General features: G+C 49.4%; 1 long non-coding RNA gene across 1 annotated transcript; it reads right to left on the reverse strand.

Annotated features, from left to right (window-relative positions):
* Positions 1–1,574: 1,574 nt before the first annotated feature.
* Positions 1,575–11,077, reverse strand: LOC102549521 (uncharacterized). Its single transcript, XR_010055470.1, has 4 exons — positions 9,406–11,077; positions 8,559–8,614; positions 6,376–6,481; positions 1,575–3,373 (listed from the first exon to the last, which is right to left on the reverse strand). It is a non-coding gene; the product is annotated as an uncharacterized LOC102549521 (long non-coding RNA).
* Between the last annotated feature and the right edge of the window lie 7,799 nt (positions 11,078–18,876).

The following is an 18,876-nucleotide window of genomic DNA, read 5'->3' on the forward strand; positions in this document are numbered from 1 at the left end:
CAAGCAGGGAGGGTCCAGATCACCCAGTGCTAAATAATTCCCCGGTAGGAGACTGTCCTGCTGCTTGGCGGAGGAGAGACAGGAAACTATTTAGATATATTATCTCCCCTTTCAGGAAGTCCTGAGGAACTTTTCTATTGCAGTTCACACAAACTTTCTGTCTAATGGTCATTTAGTTATGCCGGCTCATTAGGTCACCAGAGAGGAATGCTAGGCTAATTCAACCTCACTGCAGAGTCTCTGCTCTCCAGACCCAAGGGAGGAGATAGAGCTCCCGTGGGCCTGTGGTAGACCTAGGCTAGACTAGGTCACAAGTGTGCAACCCTAACCTCACGGCTGGTCCCTTCTTAGCTCCCACATAGACACCTCTTTCTTGTAAGAAAGACATTGAGATTTTCCAAGGATAATATAGAGGGTGACAAAACGGTGTGCTCCAAGGGTGCTCGCTGGGAGTCCACGAGCGTCTTTAGCGTAATCTAGATCCACAGTCAGGCCATAGGCACGCATCAGTAGCTAGCGACAGGCTTCCGTGCGGATGGTGACAGCCGAGACTGATTGGCGATTCTATCCCAAACACCACGCTAAAAGCATTACAGGAATTCACTCATTTAAGGCCCCAACAACTCAAGGTGGTAGAGCTATGAGGAAATTGGCCCCGAAAGCCAGACGCTCAGCTAAAGATTACGCCAATGGAGTGACCAGGTCGGATCTGGCCCACACTGACCTTATGCAATGGCAGACAAGTCCTGTGACTACAGCTTCTGGTAGAGCAGTTGCCAGTCACAGAGGCCTTAAAAAATTGTCTGGTGTGACTGAAAAGCCAAGCGTCTAGTTTTATTTAACTATAATTCGTTTAACCTTGAAGGTAGGAAAGATGGATCGAGCAGTACCCCAAAGGTGGGGTGGGAGTGGAAACCAGGCTTCTTGGTGAGTGACAGATAAGGATTAGTGGAAAATAACTCTATGGGGGTGGGGAGATGGCTCAATGGTTTAAGCGCTTTTGCTGCCCAAATGTGGAAAAAAAAAAAAAATCAGAGTTCTGACCCTTAGAACCCTGAGAAAAGGACATAGTGGCCTACTAGTAAGTCCAGCCTAGGAAGGTGGAGACAGAGGATCCAGACCAAGCTGGTTGGCAAGAGTATCCATATTGGTGTGGTCTAGCTTGGACTAAGAGAGCCTGGATCAATTAGTAAAAGTAACAGAGGATGCGTCTTAACACCAACTTCAGGCCTCTACATGCACACACGCGTGTGCCCGCGCATGGGCACGCGCGCGCACACACACACACACACACAGATGCAAACATACATATATAAATATGCACCACATTTAAACACATGCATGCCCCCAACGAGCACACATATATGACCTCGCAGATGCAAACATGTAGACATATAAGCATGCACCACACATATACAGATATAAGAATGTACTTCACACACACATACATACATACATACATAAACATGTAACACATGCACACACATACACGTGCATGCACACACAAACACAAATATAGAAAAGGAGAAAAGGGGAACGCAAGCCCTGCTTTCTCCGAGATGACAGACATCTGGTCACTTCAGCTCCACTGTTTTATTCATTTGCCCTTTGGAACCTCTTTCCTAATAACTGGGTTTTAAAACAGACTTCTACACCCCCACGGTACATGTGTAGTGCCTGCACCCTCCAAAAACACTTGGAAATTCCAGACAACAGAAACGAGGAGATACAACCGCACCGAGACGCATCAGAACCCACAGAGGCACGGCTGTGTCTGTACTTAAATAAAAGGGATCTGGGATGAGCACTTTCTGCACAGTCATGAGGACCTGAGTTCAAATCCCCAGCTCCCAAGGAAAAAGCAACATGGCTGAACATGTATGTACCTTGAAGTTCAGTAGTGTGGAGGGTTGCAGGCCAACAGCTTAGCTCCAGGTTTTGTGAGACAACTTGTCTCACAGGAATAAGTGGAGACAGATAAAGCAGGGTATTTCTTCCGACCTCTGTGTGCATGTGTACAGGTAAAACACATGTACTACACACACGTATACGTGTGCATACATACACACAACGCCTACATGCAGACTTAGAGACATACACATACATGCATTTGTATATACATGTGTGCACATGTATACTGGTGCATATACTGTGGTTATGCACAGATGAGCAGTGGTGTGCCACACGGCACTGTTTCGACTCACAATGGACTGAACATGACCACGATGCTGCCATTATGCAATGCCTTAGTCATCTGTTTGTACCGACACGGGTGCACAGATAAGTTTATTGCTTTACGAGGACCTTAAAAGCATAGCACAGACAGCTACGTACCTGACACACCTAATAATGAGAAGAAACAACCATGTTAGTAATCTATATTCACTATACATTCTTCTTCTTGCTTTTCAATGCACTCCTTATTAAAGAGACACTATCAACACCGGTGAGAGCCCCATGGATCCTGGGTCCACTGTGTCTCATGGCATCAAGGGACCTCATAACAAGCAGCCCGGATCTGACCGTGGTATTGCAGGTTGTTCGCTCAATGACAAGAAACACCCACAGCTCCCTCTGTCATGGAGCAAGGTCAGTGCTTTTTTTTTTTTTTTTTTTTTTTTTTTTTTTAAAGAAGCATAGCAAGGTAAGGACTAAAGGGGAACTTAAAGGCTGTCCTCTTTCAACTATCCAGGGGAAGCTAGACGTCGTGGCACACACCTGTAAGCCCAATACTTGAGAGGTTAAGAGGCTGAGGGATCACAGAAAGCTTAAGGTTAGCTTGGTCTACATAGTACATTCCAGGTCATCCAGGTCTCTATAGCAAGTCCCAGGCCAGTCTCAAAAAGACCAAAAATAAATAAATGAAAATAAAGCAGCTTGGAGATTTGGTGTGTGTGATCATTGGTGACCAAGTCAGTGAGCCACTGGGACACAGACACACCCTGTACACATCCTATAAGAGCGGTTCTGCCCTCCTCCACTTCTGGGAACCCATTGGGAGGCTACTTCTCAGTTCTTGGAGGCACCCACAGTTTCTGGAGCTACAGGGGGTGGTCCTTATCTGGCTCAGCTTTGGATGAGACTTCTTGTGGCCTGAGACAAGCTGGTTGCGGGACACAGCTGTGTAGGTATCCACATTCAGCAGAAGACAGGGAGCTGGCCTCTTGTCCGGAGAGCCTCAGTCACCCCCTCCCGACACACCTCCTGGGATCTGGCACTCCACAGCCTTTCTAATGAGCTGTCTCAGGGAGGGGGTGGCCACTTTCCACAATATTTTGGCCACTGCTTGTCCGCCTTTAGAATTCCGTCTTCAGTTTTCCATGTACGGGAGTGCCGTCTGCCGTGACCTTTCCCTCGCTGCCATCTCTGACGGCTTCTCATGCGTGAAACATATGTTTGTTCATTATTTTGTTGTCCATAGCCTTCCCTCAAAACCGTCCTGCCCGGGGCTCCCTCCCCAGACCCTTTACCCCCATGTCACACATATAATGAATGACCATCCCTTCAGACAACAAGGTTGAAAACTTGTGGTCTCCAAGGCAACAGGGTATCCTGTGGTGGGGGGCCCTTAACCAGCCAGTAAAGAGCTAGAAGTAAAGAGGTGGGGGAGGTCCACGCAGAGATGATATCATTCCTAGAGCCTAGAAGCAGCCAATCGTCTGACAAAGATATGATGTCATCTCCCCCCAGGCCCACCCCCTTGTGCCTAGGTAGCCCCACTGGGAATTCTAGACAAGTATTGAACTGAAATTGTATTGCTGAGAGAGAAAAGGGGGTGGGGGATGGCAGTGGAGAGAGGGGGAAAAAATCTATGGACTTTCTGGATGGCCCAGGCAAACACGACAGTCTTCACTAGCGGCAGCCCCATAAAAATGTCATCGGCTTAGGCCCTCCTGCATTACAACACAATGATTTCTTTGGGGAGAAGAGAAAAAAAATAACGAAGATTTATTTTGCAACCACACCCCCGCCTCTCTTGGAAGAGAAATACAAACCCACAACAAGTTGTGAATGAAGAATGTGCAGCTCTCTCTCTCTCTCTCTCTCTCTCTCTCTCTCTCTCTCTCTCTCACACACACACACACACACACACACACACACACACACACACACACACGCCACACAGCAAACCCAGCTAGAGGACATTCTGGGTGGAACAGGCAGACAGGGACACACTCATGGACACCTTCACTCACATCCAACTAAGCTGCTCCGGGATCCCCCTCAGATGCCACAAAGATGGAGAATGGGTCCCCAGGATGCGAGCCTGGTCTGAGGCAAAGCTGCCTGGTCTAGTAGAGTGGGCCACTTGGGGCACTGGGTGGGGGGGGGGTTGGAGGAGGGGAGTCTGTCCCCAGGACAATGACAGCATCTAGGGCTTTGTGCCAGTCTCCCAGGAGAAGCAAACAAGCCTGGCTTTTGGGAGGGGTGTAAGCTCATTAGAGAGCCTACTGAAGTGTTGCCACCAGGCAAGGACAGGGGAGGGTGTGTGGCCTTCCTCTGCCAGCTTTCTCTGCTGAGACTCAGAAGCAGGGCCAGCTAGAAACTGGCACACTAAAGCCTTTCCCCCAAATGCTAGAAATGTTCCCAGGAGTCTAGGACATGGGCTAATAGGTCCTGTGACCAGGCCAGAGCTGTCCCTGCCTTGAACCATGCAAAAGAATCTAGTTCCTCCAACAGGGTCTTTCTGGTTCTCTGTGCCTTTGAATAAAGAAAGAAGCAAAGATTTCCATATCACCCATGCCGAACCATGTTTGATAGATGTGGACATCGATTCCCAGAGAAGGGTCCAGCCCAAGAAGTAACAGTCAGGAAATCTAAGGCTAGACCCAAGACTGTCTCCATCTTCCTCTTCATTACCCAGGAGGAGACACAGTGTTAGCAATTAGCACCCAGAAATGGTGGGGGTCATCTGTCCGCACTGACCGACCATCTTTGTGCTAAGTGACAACAGTGCTGGAATGTGTCCATAATCATCTCTCCCACGTTCCTGTGTATGACTACACCGGAGAATCACCGTAGACCTGGCTGCACACACGTGTTTGGCACCTGCTTGATCTAAACCCTGCGAGGTTCAAGGGAAGGACACACCAGGAACAGAATCCAGCAAGCACAATCAGAGTGAGGCAAGGGGGTTGGGTGCACCCCTCACCCATTCATCTCTTTGACCCTATTTCTGCCAGCTAGGCCCCAACTCCTAGTTTCCAGAACCTTCCTAAATAGGACTGCAATGGGGGGCCACCCATTCAAAACACGACCCTGCCGGGGACATTTCAGACTCAAAGGATAACAGCGGACAAAGCAGGAGACCTGAACATACATGCACATCACATGCGTGTGTGTTATAAAAGAGTTCCAGGAAGAAGAGCTCACCTACAGTTTAACAAATACTTAATAGGCTTCCTACACCTATGCCAGGTGGCAATACAAACACGGCTGTGCACACAGTCTGCCCTTGTGACACTTATAGGACGAGAGGGAGACTGAGGCTGCACAATTATATTTCTATGAGCCCAGGAAGGCAGGGGCCTGATTGTATGTATGGCATAAAGCAGGGTGCCTAGCATTCGTAGACGGGCTATGTCAAACAGGTCAACACCAGTAGCATCTAGAAGGGGATTTGCATCTCTAGAGGGCACTAGCACAGAGGGGGTGTGGATGGAGGGGTTGCTGGAGGGAAGAATGCCCAGCTGTAATGATGGGCTTCGTAAGAGGAGGGCGGTGGGCTGAGGAGGTAGCTGTCAGAAAAGTGCATGCTGCATAACACAAGGGCCTGAGTTCAATCCCCAGGGTCCATGTTCTTATACAGAATTTACAAGCATATACAGATCCCTAGGGCTAGCAGGTTGGCAAGTTCCAGGTCAAGTCCAACACTCTGTCCCAACACACACACACACACACACACACACACACACACACACACACACACACACACGGGGAGGGTGACAGAAAGAGGCAGAGAGACAGAGAGAGAAAGACAGAGGCAGAAAGAGACAGAATCAGAGACACAGAGAGACAGAGAGGGAGAGACAGGCAGAGAAGCAGAGACAGGAAGAGGCATTGAGACAGGGAGAGGCAGAGACAGAGAGACAAAGAATGCCATAGTGGATGGCACCTGAGAAACAGAACTCTAACCTCCGTGAGCATGCATGCACACACAAATACACAAGCATTCAAGCACTCACACAAGCACATTCATACATGTGCATGAACATGTATACATATATACCAAACACACATACATACACTGAAAAATAGTCATAAGCATCTCTTGTCAATGGAAGGAGCAGAGGTCGTATAAAGCAGAGAAGAACATTTCAGTTACACAGACAATACATAACCCCAACATTATGACACAAAGAAACAGATTTGTACTTGTGCTTTGTCTTTTTGCGGAGAAATCTTACTGTGCAGCCCAGGTTGGCCTTGAACTTGGGATCCTCTTGCCTCAAAACACTGAGATGAAGTCTGGATCCGGGTCCTAGAGGAGGGAGGGAAGCCAGAAGGGACAGGACTTGACCACTTTACCAAACGGACGGCAGTCCGTTCAGTATAAAGCAGAACCTGGGCAATGTGTGGAAGTGGCCGGTGAGGCCTAATGCCCCGAGTGTATCCTCTGTGGTGTTGATTTTAAACTACATTTCATTTGGGAAACTTGCAAGCATCTAAAAAGATGTGACAAGGCAATGGCCCAGGCTTACAGTTCAAGAGACAAGAGGGCTCATGGAAAAGAGCTGTGATACCAAGAGGCAGAAGGCTGCCTGTCACGTTGTATCTGCAGTAAGGAAGCAGGGAGTTCACAGGAAAGGTGAGACCACGTTATAAAACCTCAGAGCCCATCTACCTCCTATAACCCGCTTCTTCTAGTGAGACTCTTCCCAAATAGTGTGCCACCAACTGGGGACCAAGTGTTTGAATACATGAGCCTATGGAGGACATTTTATATTCAAGTCACAATACCAACAACCCTTTATCTTTGTGTCTGACCTGTCATTTAATCATGTATCAATCATCTATCTGTCTGTCTACCTGCCTGCCTGTCTGTCTATCCATTCACCTGTCATCTAACTGCCTATTTATTTACCTAGTTACCATGTACTGTTGACTTCCTATTATCAACGCCACGCTAAGTTATACTGGTGTTCAAATGTGCAGCGGATGTGACCAGCGACAACACCTTCAAATTGTTTCTTGCCGCCCAAGTTGGATCCTCGTATCAAAATTCATCTCCTAAAATTCCACATCACTCCTGTAAATTAAATACAAATGACCTTATAAATATCCTGGGGAGTCCCCTCGGGACCATGAGGCAGCCCACATATCCGGAAGGACCAGCGTTTGAAGGAGGCAGAGGGAGCTTCCGGTGGCTTTTCCCACCATGTGGGAAGTGATTCTCCTTCACCCGGGAGCTGATGAGCCCTCCGCAGAGCAAACACAAAAACAGTAAGAAAACACAAGGCCTCCAGGAGCACACAGGGACCTCTAGAAAGAGATTCACAGGCGCCATGAGTGTGCCTTGCCCTCTCAGAGAATACTCTTGGAACTGAGAGTCAGGAATCTGGAGACGCAGGGCAGAGACACAGGGCTCTAAATACCACATTCTTGACATTTTTGTGGATTTTGGTGTAGTTTTTAGCAGCCTCCATACAAGGGGCCTTATTACCATCTTGTTTCTTTGGCAGCAGATACTCCAGCTCTCTGCTGTGTTCCTTCATGCCCTGGGCAGATCTCCTCATGGAGAATATTTCTCCAAGAGCCCCAAAAGCATCGAACTTACCTAAGGTGTTAGGCCCTGTGCATGGACTCTGGCATGGGAGGTCAACTTGTCTCCTCTTGGAAAACAATGAGCCCATAACTCTGGGCCCCTTTAGCCTTGGGTTAGTTGATATATTGAGAAGTGTACCCATACAGGGTCCTACCTCTCCCTGGGCTAGTTAGTCACACTGATTAGGACTCATAAAGGATGCTAAACCCTAACACAAATAACACGCCTTGTTCTGTGTCCTGGTCCCGTATGTGTCATAGGCTGTCACCTTAGAGCAGCCGTCCAAGGTAAAACTACAGTCCTGTGCAGTGGCCCCAGCCCAATACTCCTGCTATCCTCACCAAAAGAGGTTAGGATGGACATGTGCGGGCACAGAGAGGTGACCCAAGGGGGCCATTGTGATATGATCAGCAAGGTGGGAGGAAGAGGAGAGGCCTCAGAAGGGACCTCTTTATCTAGGCCTTCAGAACTGCAAGAGGCAAACGCCCACCGTTTAAGCCGCAGTCTGCAGGGTTTTGCTAGAGCAAAGACATTGCTATTGCCTTCCCCTTCCGAACAGCCGTCTTCCCCTCTCCCCATCTCCCTCTCCCTCTCCTCTGTGGTATCATACTTAGGGTTCCCCAGGGCTTCCAAGGATTTCCACAACAGAGTCTAGCTGGAGCCCCTCCTGGAGGAGACGCAGGCCGAGGGGACATCTGATCCAGACCTCCAACCTCTTTGATGCCCACTTTGTGTTTAGTCCTTGCTTCTTGTTCAGCAGAGGTCCCGCCAGCTCCACTGGCCATATACTCACCACTAAAGCCCAGCCCACAGCCCTTGGCATCCCGAACTGGAGGACTCAGAGCGGCACTGGGGAAAGAAAATCACTCTTTGTGGGTCTGTGGCTTCTGACAAAATGGGCGCTTTGCTGCCCACCTACTGGCTGGTCCCACAGAAAGACTGCCAGGACCTGGCTGGGCTCAGTGAGTCCTCAGAGGCTGACACTGACTGCTGGGGAAGGGAAGGCCCCACTGTTCTCCCACCAAGCTGCCCACTTTAATCGGATATTACGGGCTAGGTCAGGTAGCATCCCGTATTCCTACGATCTCACATGGTGGCCCTCCCAGCCCCAGGTGCCAGGCAGTCTTCCTGACCTACCTACAAGTTCGGAAGCTCTGGAGGGTAGGGTGTCTAAGAGTTACCCCAGGGCTGGGAGGAGACCCTTGCTATCAGTTCAATGCAGTTCCAGTCCTGCGGGAGGCAGGAAGCCTGCACTGGGCGGCTCCATTTGCAGCCAGTTCCCATGCAGCCTTGGCCTTCTCCCTGCGGGCAAATCAGGGCATGTCCGGAAATGATTGTGATCAGCCACACTACCCAAGAGCCCAGCCAGGGAGAAAACACTCTGTTCTTCTATTTTATGAATGAGTAAACCTGTATGCTTTCTATAAATGTCTGTGTAAATCACTGGTGGGCATTCCCCTCTTGGCACGGGAAACACCCCGGCCTAGGCCTCTCCGGCAGCTTCTTCCTAGAGAGGAAGCTGGGGGGCCTGTTCTCTCCACCTCTGGGCTTCAGGGAGCTGCCTTCTGCACTGGTCTCTGGCTCTGGAGAGAAAGCTCTTGCTCAAACAAAGACTCGGTCCCAAAGGGGAGGCAGCTCACCTTTCCGGGGGCTTTTTCTGGATGAAGCACCAGACCGAGGCCCGGTCCAACCTCCTGTGGCTTCAGGATCTTTTGTGTGCGTTCTCCACGGAGCTCCTAGCAGCGCTGCCAATCACAGCCTGCACAGTGCACTGCCCAGAAAGACTAGCAAAGGCCGGCAGCTTTCTAGGTAAGAGGTCCGTATCCACTTAACTCACGAGTAATCATTAATATTACCCCCAGCCCACGTAGCCAACTGTTAAACTGACACTAACATAGTGAGTCGTGGGTGCCCTGACCAGTGTTAGAACCCAGTCGGAGCTCTTGGCATCAATGAACCCAGCTCATTTATACACCGTGCTTTGCATTTAACCGGAAGGCGAGACACTTGATAATCAACACACAGAAGGTTCCCCCAGCCTGCCTTTAGGACTACCTACCTCCCAGCCCAAACTCCAAAACTTGATCTGACCAGGCTAGACCAGACTTAGCAAGCTAGTTCCTAGTTTTGCTGTGTGTGTGCGTGTGCGTGTGCGTGTGCATGTGCAGGTGAAGAGGAATTCACCATAAAGGGTAAAAAGCACAGGAAATAGTTGTTCAAGTTGACGTACATCAGCCCACCTGAATGATCCTGCCACGGAATAGGAAGCTAAGTCTTCTCTGTGAGCTAAAGGGAAGGAGGTAATTCTTGCTCTGCCCAAGGGAGGGGCGAGGCCGGGAGGTGTGGTATACTGGCTTGATCTCCTATGCAACTAGAATCAGAAAAACCTACTGTCTTCCCAGGTTCCCCAGCACACAGGAATCTAGCTCTGCTTGTGCTTTTTGTGTGGTCCACATCCAGGTCCACGGACACAACACTCACCAGTCATGTCCTGGTCAGCAGATACGAGCGAGCCCTTTTTTTTCTACCCACAGCCCGCTGGCTGAGTGTGGCTGGTTGGGTACACCAAGAAGTAGGCAAGGGGCAGCCAATACCGGGGCCAAAGTGAGAGTTCAGGAAGCCATAGCACCCCAACTATATGAAAACCATGTTAGATATTTCCTTTCTAGGTTGATTAGAAACTGGGGCTTCCCTGGACAGTGCTTGTGACTTGGAGTGGATTAGTCTCCAGGCTGTTAGCACCCTTCTCCTAGGAACTGCTAGAGGGACTAGGTGGAGGGGGATGGAAAAGATCTGCCTGTTCAGGAGTGTGTCAGGACTGTCCAGGACAAACACCAGGACTTATGTAGATCCTCCTGCAGTCCCACTTTGCCCCACGAGACTGGGCTAGCATGTGCCGTCCCTTGGAACAAAGTCTGACGGGCCGGATATAGTCTTTTAAATTTGCTACTTGGTCTGGACCTCCGGATTAGCACTTCTCAGCTAGGTGTCCTTAAGGAAGGCACCAAAGAGCTCTGGGCCACTGAAGGAACAGCAACACTGCAGGCCTGATAACAAACACACCACCCAAAAGAGAGGCTGGAGTGAAGGCCAGCTACATGCAACGGTGTTCGCTCGGCTCCCGGGGACAGCCTAGCCTCTTCACCTCTGAATGGAAAAATTCTTCATCTCAAGTCTGGACTCACTGTGCCTCCTGCCCCAATGTTGCTTCCAATCATGAGGGATCTGAGGGGCAGATCTGGGAGTGGAGCTGCTGGGGAAAGGGGAGAGTGGGAGGGGGAGGGGGCCGTGCAAGTCTCCATTTCCATTTGAACTGCTAGGAGAGCAGGCCCGCAGGCCCGAGGGGTGTCAGGGTTAGCACTCTGTTCTCCCCCTTCCTCTTTTTCTGTCTTGACTGCCTGTAAGGCTCTGTCAGCCACCCCGCTGCCTTGGTCAGGCCAGAACTCGTCCGGCCGGCTTGCCTTGGTACCTCGGCTTATCCAAACATCTTCATCTCTTTTCATAAATCCAATCCCTCCTTATCAGCCCCTCCATCGGGAGGAAGGGCAGGAGGGGCTTGACTGAAGTGTGGGGAGAGAAGCTTTAATTAGCCTCCTTGCTCCTCGGGGTCACCGGCAGTTCAATTGCCCTGCCTTCACATGTCCCCAATCACGTAGTGAGAACCGCAGCCCTGCAGCTGGGCTTTCAGAAACACTGCTCCCAGCTGCTGCCTACGAGGCTGGGTCCTACCCCAGGCTGGTGCTGGGGCCCGACTTCCAGCAAGTTAGAAACAGAAATCAGCCCGTGAGATCGATGCCTTCTCTTAGCACATGGGTTCTCCAGCAGAGAGGCCTTCCACCAATCCCTGAGACATCGGAATTTCCCCGGTCCATTTTCTGATGGTACGAATTAGGGAAACAAAACCCCAACCTTGGTCTCCAGAGTGAGCTGACTTCACAGTGGGCATTGGAGCACCTACCTTGTGCCAGCCTCGAAGCTGTCTCCACAGAAATGAGGTGAAAGGCTAAGACATGGAGCATGGCCGCTGGGGGGGATGCTACATACTGGCACCTTGGAGTTGTGCAGTCTGGGACAAGTTACCCCCATCCTAAAGAGTAAAAACAGTGGGGGTGGTAACTCCCTGCCTCCCATGGCTGGGAGCCCCAAGCCAGATCACATGCAAACATGCCCTGTCTGTGCCAAACGCTAAACAAATGACATGTATTCTTAGCTATCCAACCCACTAGACATGTGGGAACATCTTGCCGCAAATACCGGGCTTGGAGACTGATTCTGTTCGCGCTCGGATTCTTCTTCTGATTCTCTTGTTCTCCTGCGGCCCTGGAGTGAATCTCCAACACTTCACCAACTCGGGCTTCAGCAGCCGGGGTTAACTTTTCACGGGGGATGAGATGCCCAGATTCTGCTCCTAGGCGTCCTGGCTACCTACTCATCCTTCTTGCTCAACTGTCCCCCCCCCCGCCCCCAGGCGGTGCAGGGAGTCAGGCACTGCAGCCCCAGCCTTGGCTTTAAAGGCCTCAAGCTCTGGGTGATTAAATACTTGGTCTTGCCTCCAACCAAGCCCTCGGCTCGGCAAATCCTTAGCTAGGAAGAATCTCGACTCCCTGTTTCAATTAGAACACTCCGTATTCCTTTCAGTCCTCGGGATGGACTCTGGGGCCCCATACACACTAAGGCAGGTAGTTTAGCACTGAGCGGGGTCCGGATCACTTTCGCTTTTGCATTTTGAAATAAAGGTCTCGCTAAATTAACCAGGCTGGCCTGGATATCATTCTGTAGCCTCCAAAGGCCTTGAACCTATTCCTGAGTCTCCTGTCTCATCGATAGAGACTAAACTGGAGCACTCTGAGAAGGGAGAAGTTTCTCTTAGCAACCACATGGGGGGAACTGGTATAAACTGGGACAGTGTCGGATGAATGGGGGAAGATGGTTGTGGACCATCCAGACCCTGGGAGAGGAGAACGGAAGAAGCTTCTCAAAGCGGGTTAGGATACTCAAGAGGCCGCATGACGGAATGAGCCGTCTACTCCGTGCCGTCAGCATCCGTCACTGTTAGTTATCTGTCCTCCGACTCAGTTCATTGAGGGACCTCCTCCCTCCCACAGTGTCCAACTTAGTGCCCAGTGCATTGACGAGCAGTCTCCAGGGAGGAGACAGGTCTCTCTCGGGGCCACAGTCCTAGCTTCTCCACAGGTCCCAGCCCCGGCTTTCCTGATCATGATCGTAAGTGGCATGTGTGCGGTCTCCGGGCCTCTGGAACACGTTCTCATGCATTTTCTCTTTTGATCCGAGGGAGATAACGCAAACAGGAGCACGCACCCGAGAGGCCACCCGGCTGCACCACACACTGGCTGAGCAAGAACAAAGACCATAAACGAAGGAGGATGTTTGCTCTCTGCTTCCCGCCTGCCTGAAAACAGGAACCTCAGAGGCCAGCTCTGGCCAGCCTCTTCCTCCCCCCTACCCCAGTCACACAGCCTAAGAGGTTTGGTTTTTATGACTGATTTTTTTTAAGTGGGTCATATCTCTTCCAAGCTTCCTCTTTTACCTGCCTTTCTAATTCTGCTCCCTTCGTAGGGAACAGAGATGCTTCTACGGGAGCTGACAGCCATGAGGGGCCTCTTCTGTGTCCCTTTTACCGATCCACAACCTCTGCCGGTCTTGCCTGCCTCAACCACCTGCAAGGAGCCATCGCTATTGGGGAATGTCAGCGACAGACTCCGTGGAGACGGCTGGCAAGCACCAGAGGCCGGTGAACGGAGAGGGAAGGAGAAGCCCTCTATGAAGGTGTGTGTCTGTGCAGGAAGGGCTTGCAAAATGGCAAGGGTGACTTACCATCGGGATGAAATTCACAGCCATCAGGAAGCAGGAGAGACAGCCTCTCTCACTGGCACAGGAGGGCCAATCACTTGCCACTTGGGAAAGGCAGAAACCAAAGAGAGCAGAGCTTAAGACCAGAAAGAACCGGTGTCTCTGCAAACAGCAGGCATGATCTGGGCCAGCGGTGCTGTGTGGGATTCTGGTCTGAAGCCTCCTCTGTGGGTCTTAGAATAAATACCCTGTTTTGGGTCTTCGAGTATGGGCGAAGACAAAGCCTGACTGAAGGGGAGGAGACGTGGAAGTAGGGCCCCCCAGATGTGACGATGATGTGACTCCCGCAAGACTGACGGCAGGTATGGTTTTCTACGCAAGACCCACACAAGATCAATCCAGTCAGCATTCCAGCGGGATGTCAGAGGGGCCTCTGAGGACCCACTTCCATAGGACAAGCTATTAGCAGCTGTGGAAGGAGGGAGAAGAACTCCCTTTGGGGGAAATAGATGGCCCTGCTGCTAGGCTGCTCATTCCCCCGTGGATGGCCCTATGGGCAACATTAACTAGACTCAGGGTGTTAAAAAGTATAGTAGTCTCTTTTTAAAAGAGGTCCTGACGGTGGGAAGGAAATGGGTACAGAGTACTAGAGAGAGTCAGAGGAAGGTAGTAGTGGGTGGATATAATCAACATACGCCAAATAAATGTAGGAAAACTTCAAAGATTAAAAATATTGTTTTTTTTTAAGAAGACTAGGTATGTATATGAATCAGAGTTCTGTAGAGAAATAGAACAATAGAAATTGCACGCGACCGTGTGTGTGTGTGTGTGTGTGTGTGTGTGTGTTTGCATGTGCACATGTATGTGTAGACACACACAGTTATCTCATGGTACCCATGGGACACTGGTTTCAGGATCCCTCATACACCCAAATCCACAGATGCTCAAGTCTGTGAAACACAAGTCAGTGCGTGTAACCTCCGCCCAGCCTCTGCGTGTGAAATCATCGCTAAGTTGCTTACGATACTTAATGTAGCATCTGAGGATCACTTCGGAGCTGTGGGGGTGGAGCAGCACACCGTGTGTGGTGTGCTCGGATTTTATTGTTTGGAATTTTCCAGAATTTGAGAAAAAAAATACATATTCCATCCACCATTGATTGAATTCACAGATGCGTTGCCCACAGATACGGAGGGATGGCTGTATATGTGAGGAGATTTATTCTAAGGAAATGGCTCGTGCAATTGCAGGGCCTAGCATGTCTGAGATCCGTAAGGCAAGGCGGCTGGCTGGCTGGCAGGAACTGGAGCCACAGTCTGGAGGCAGAATGGCTTCGTCTCTGGGAAACCTCAGGTTGTGCTTCCAAGACTTTCAGCTGGTTGGACTGGCCCACCCACATTATCTAGGGCAGTTCTCTTTACAGCTACAAAATACCTTCACAGCAGCACCTTGAGTCACGTGGGCCAAGTAGCTGCAGAAAACTCAACAGCCCAACGTCACCGACAAGAGGCTCCAAGGCTGCTTTAGGTCTGCTATCCTCCCACCAAGAAGAGTGCGTACGTCTCCCTTTCCTTGTTTGCTCGCCAGTGGGGCTGTATTCATTTCTAAGCTATTCTCCCATCGCTGCTAAGGTATATAGATATCCAGGAAGGGAAATCCAGCTACCATGATGTAACTTAGACAAAATGTGGTTGGACTGATAGCTCAGTGAGCATGATAGCTTACCATGTGAGCATGAGGCCCGGGCTTGGATCCTCAGCACCTGTAAAGTCAGACATGCTGGTGCACATCTCCAATCCCTTTGCTCCTGTGGAGAGATGCTCTGTGGAGCCACAAGAATCTCTGGAAGTTCGTAGGCTGCTAGCCTGGGGTACGCCATGCTGACCACCAAGAGATACTGCCTCAAACAAACTGGACCGAAAGTTGTCCTCAGATCTCCTATACACACACACACACACACACACACACACACGCACACACACACACACACAAATCTACCCTCATCTGCAGAATGTGCATGCATACATACATACACATGTCACACACACAAACATACATACATACTTATGTATACATGAAGTATCTATTAAATAGAATATCTATCTATCTATCTATCTATCTATCTATCTATCTATCTATCTTGAAACAGGGTCTCACTACATAGCCCTCCCTGACCTAGAACTAGGAAGACCAGACTACAGAACCTCAGAGATCAGCCCGCCTCTGTCTCCTGATACTTGGATTAAACACATATGCCACTATACTAAGCTTTACATCGAATCTTGGTTGCAATCTCATTAGCATCGATTAAAAGTGGCAAACCAACTCTACCCATCCAGTCACAGCAGCTTAGTGAACCAGCCTATCACACGGCCATTCTGTGGAATATCACACTACAGTTAAGAAAGAATAAAGCCAGCTCACAAAACTATAACAAAATGCCACAGGCTAGGTGACTTATAAATAACAGAGGTTTGTCAGCATCCTGAACATTGGAAATTCAATATCAAGGTGTTAACGTAGTTACCCTGAGGTGATGGTCTGTCTGTTCCGGGCTGCAGATTGCTGACTTCTTGCAGTGTCCTGACACGGCAAAGCAGACAAAAGAGCTGTTCCTTTGGGCCTGTGTAAGACACCGAATCCATGTCCTCAGGACTTAGTCACCGCCCCCTAAGACCACAGCTTTAATTACTACCAATTTGAGGTTATGATTTCAATTTATGAATATTGAAAGAAGAGTACTATTCAGACCGACTCATACCGTGAACCGAGTGTGTTTTATAAGTCTACATGCATTATTTGTGTGTGATATTTGTACAAAAAAAAAAAAAAAAAAAAAAGACCAGAAGCAATATACTAGAGTTTATCCTAAGAGTTGTCCCCAGGAAGAGATAGCAATTGGAGACAGAAGAAGAGAGATTAAATTATTCAACATACACATCCGTGTGTTACTTTGGCTGTAGACAGAAAGCAGTTCCATGTCACGTATAGAATTTTAGAGAGCAAGGACGATAAGGACAATAATGGTGATGGGGTCAAAGCTACCTGAAAATGATCAGTTCTGGTTAAAAGGAACATCAGCTTTCTTCGACAGAGTGTCACTGGTTATCTCAACCACACTCCAAAGCAGGCCCCATGCCCAGGAGAAGCTGTCCAACGCAAAAGAGACTCCACGCTGTTGCCGCTGCTCTTGTTGTTGTCATGAGTTTTTTTTTTGTTCTGTTTGTTTTTGTATTTTTCTCTTACTGGATTGCACGCGTTTGTTTTAATTTTTGTTGTTGTTTTCTGAAAGAGAGAAAGAGCACAAACGTGGAAGGGTAGGAGGGAGAGACTCTAGGAGGAGTTAGGGGAGAAAGGGAAGAATGTGCTCAAAACATAGGTTATGGAAAAAATAAATAAAAATTACTTAATTAAAATTTCCTTTTAAAAGATGAGGGCATTGGGTTAATGACTTCTGAGGTACCCACGGTCTTTCAGTCTCATGACAAGTGTTGTTAGCCCAGTCACTGGTTGAGCCTCTTCTACCTGTGGTGTATAGCTTTGTACAGATGCCTCTTGTACTTAGCACAAAGAAGGTGAAGGAGCTGAAGAAGAAGGAGAAGGAAAAGGAGAAGGAGAAGAAGGAGAAGGAGAAGGAGAAGGAGAAGGAGAAGGAGAAGGAGAAGACGACGACGGTGGCAGGGACAGTCCTTAGCCAGTCCTCTGCCTGGGTTCCTCCCTGGGGCTGACCAACTAAGGACAGTAAACAAAATCTTCCTTCTTGAGCTGACAGGTGGCAGAACTGGCCAGTCACCTCCTGACAAGGGACAAGCCATTGAAGCACAAAGAAGTGACACCGTTTCAGATTTTAGTTTCTCTTCTGGGTTCTGGTCAGCTCCAACCTGAGACTCATAAGGGTAGCTCAATCCCCAGGGACTGAGACTCACCTTGTAGGAATGTACAGTGCACTTGCCATGGCATCTGGATGTCCCCACCCCATCCAGGGAATGCTGTCCTATTAAATGGCTCTGCTGTCCTTGGGCCTCTCTCTTTCTAAGACTTAGACCCATGCTTTTTTCTTTCATAAAGCTGACCTTGTCCTTCAGATCCCAACACTTCTTGCTTCCAGAGCATGCAGGGTCTTGGAGGTGACCTTGAGCCCCAACTTCCCAAGAGCTGAGAAGCAGACTGACTTTAGGATTCCAAACCTCAGCTTTCTGTCACTACTCAGTTGTGATTAGAAGTCCTCCCACCCAGGGCTTGGGCTTCACCCCAACATCTTTGCCACAGATTTTTTGGTTTCAATGATGGTGAGCTCACTGAGAGGCAGGCACTTGACTCGGCATTTCCTTTTTAAGTAGTACGTACGGTACTTGAATCAGGTGAGCAGCTACCACAGTAAGCACTGGGATGGGGCCAATCGACTACAGAAACTGATACTGAATAAGGAAACGCTCCTTACCCGTGAGAGGCTCTCACAGATGAGATAGGTTTGCTGGGCATCGTAAGAGACTGAGTCACACCCTGTGAGGGTAGATGCCAAGATGAGACACGAGAGTATCCATCCTTCCCTGGAGTAAGGAAGAAAGGGGAGGGGGTCCCGGTGGTCCATCCTCTACGTTTGCTTGACTTGAGTTCTTAGAGGGTCATCTGAGTGAACTTTGGGAGCTAAATCAATATTCAAGACCCTCAAGATAAGAGCTGATCTTATCCTCGAACTTCCTCCAAGAAAGGAAGAGAATTCACAGTGATTAAGCGTCAAAACAGGTGGAGCGGTATCCTAAGGGTGCTTTGAACATCTGTGCGTTTTACATGAATAACTGTTATGTCCACTTAAAGAAAAGACAGAAGGGAACAAGATGTGTTTCCAAGAATCAGAAACACTTCAGAGAAGGCTCCATGTCCAGGAGTAGTTGGCCAACTCGAAACAGATTCCATGGTGGGTGTGTGCGCGCGCACGTGTGTGTGTGTGTGTGTGTGTGTGTGTGTGTGTGTGTGTATGGTGGGAGGTAGATTTCTGCTTGTTTATTTTTTTTCCTATTCTTGCCTTATTGGTAACCAGAGGGACCAGCAATCCTGACTTATCCGACTCTGGAGCTTGTGGCACCGGTACACAGGAGCACGCTGACTAACTGTCTTCCTTTGGGTTTAGTGGCTTGTGCCATTCCAAAATGGTGGGCTGTGAGCACATTCCTGTCTTTAGGGCCGTACCCTCCTCCCAGAGCCGACTCTGTTTCCCCTCCTTCTAATCCTCAATGCTGGGTTCTGACCATGGCCAGGAACAGCCCCACTCATAGAGAGGAACCATCTGCCCCGACGGG

The sequence above is a fragment of the Rattus norvegicus genome, chromosome 10 (genome assembly GCF_036323735.1).
Source record: "Rattus norvegicus strain BN/NHsdMcwi chromosome 10, GRCr8, whole genome shotgun sequence".
In the NCBI taxonomy this organism is placed as follows: domain Eukaryota; kingdom Metazoa; phylum Chordata; class Mammalia; order Rodentia; family Muridae; genus Rattus; species Rattus norvegicus.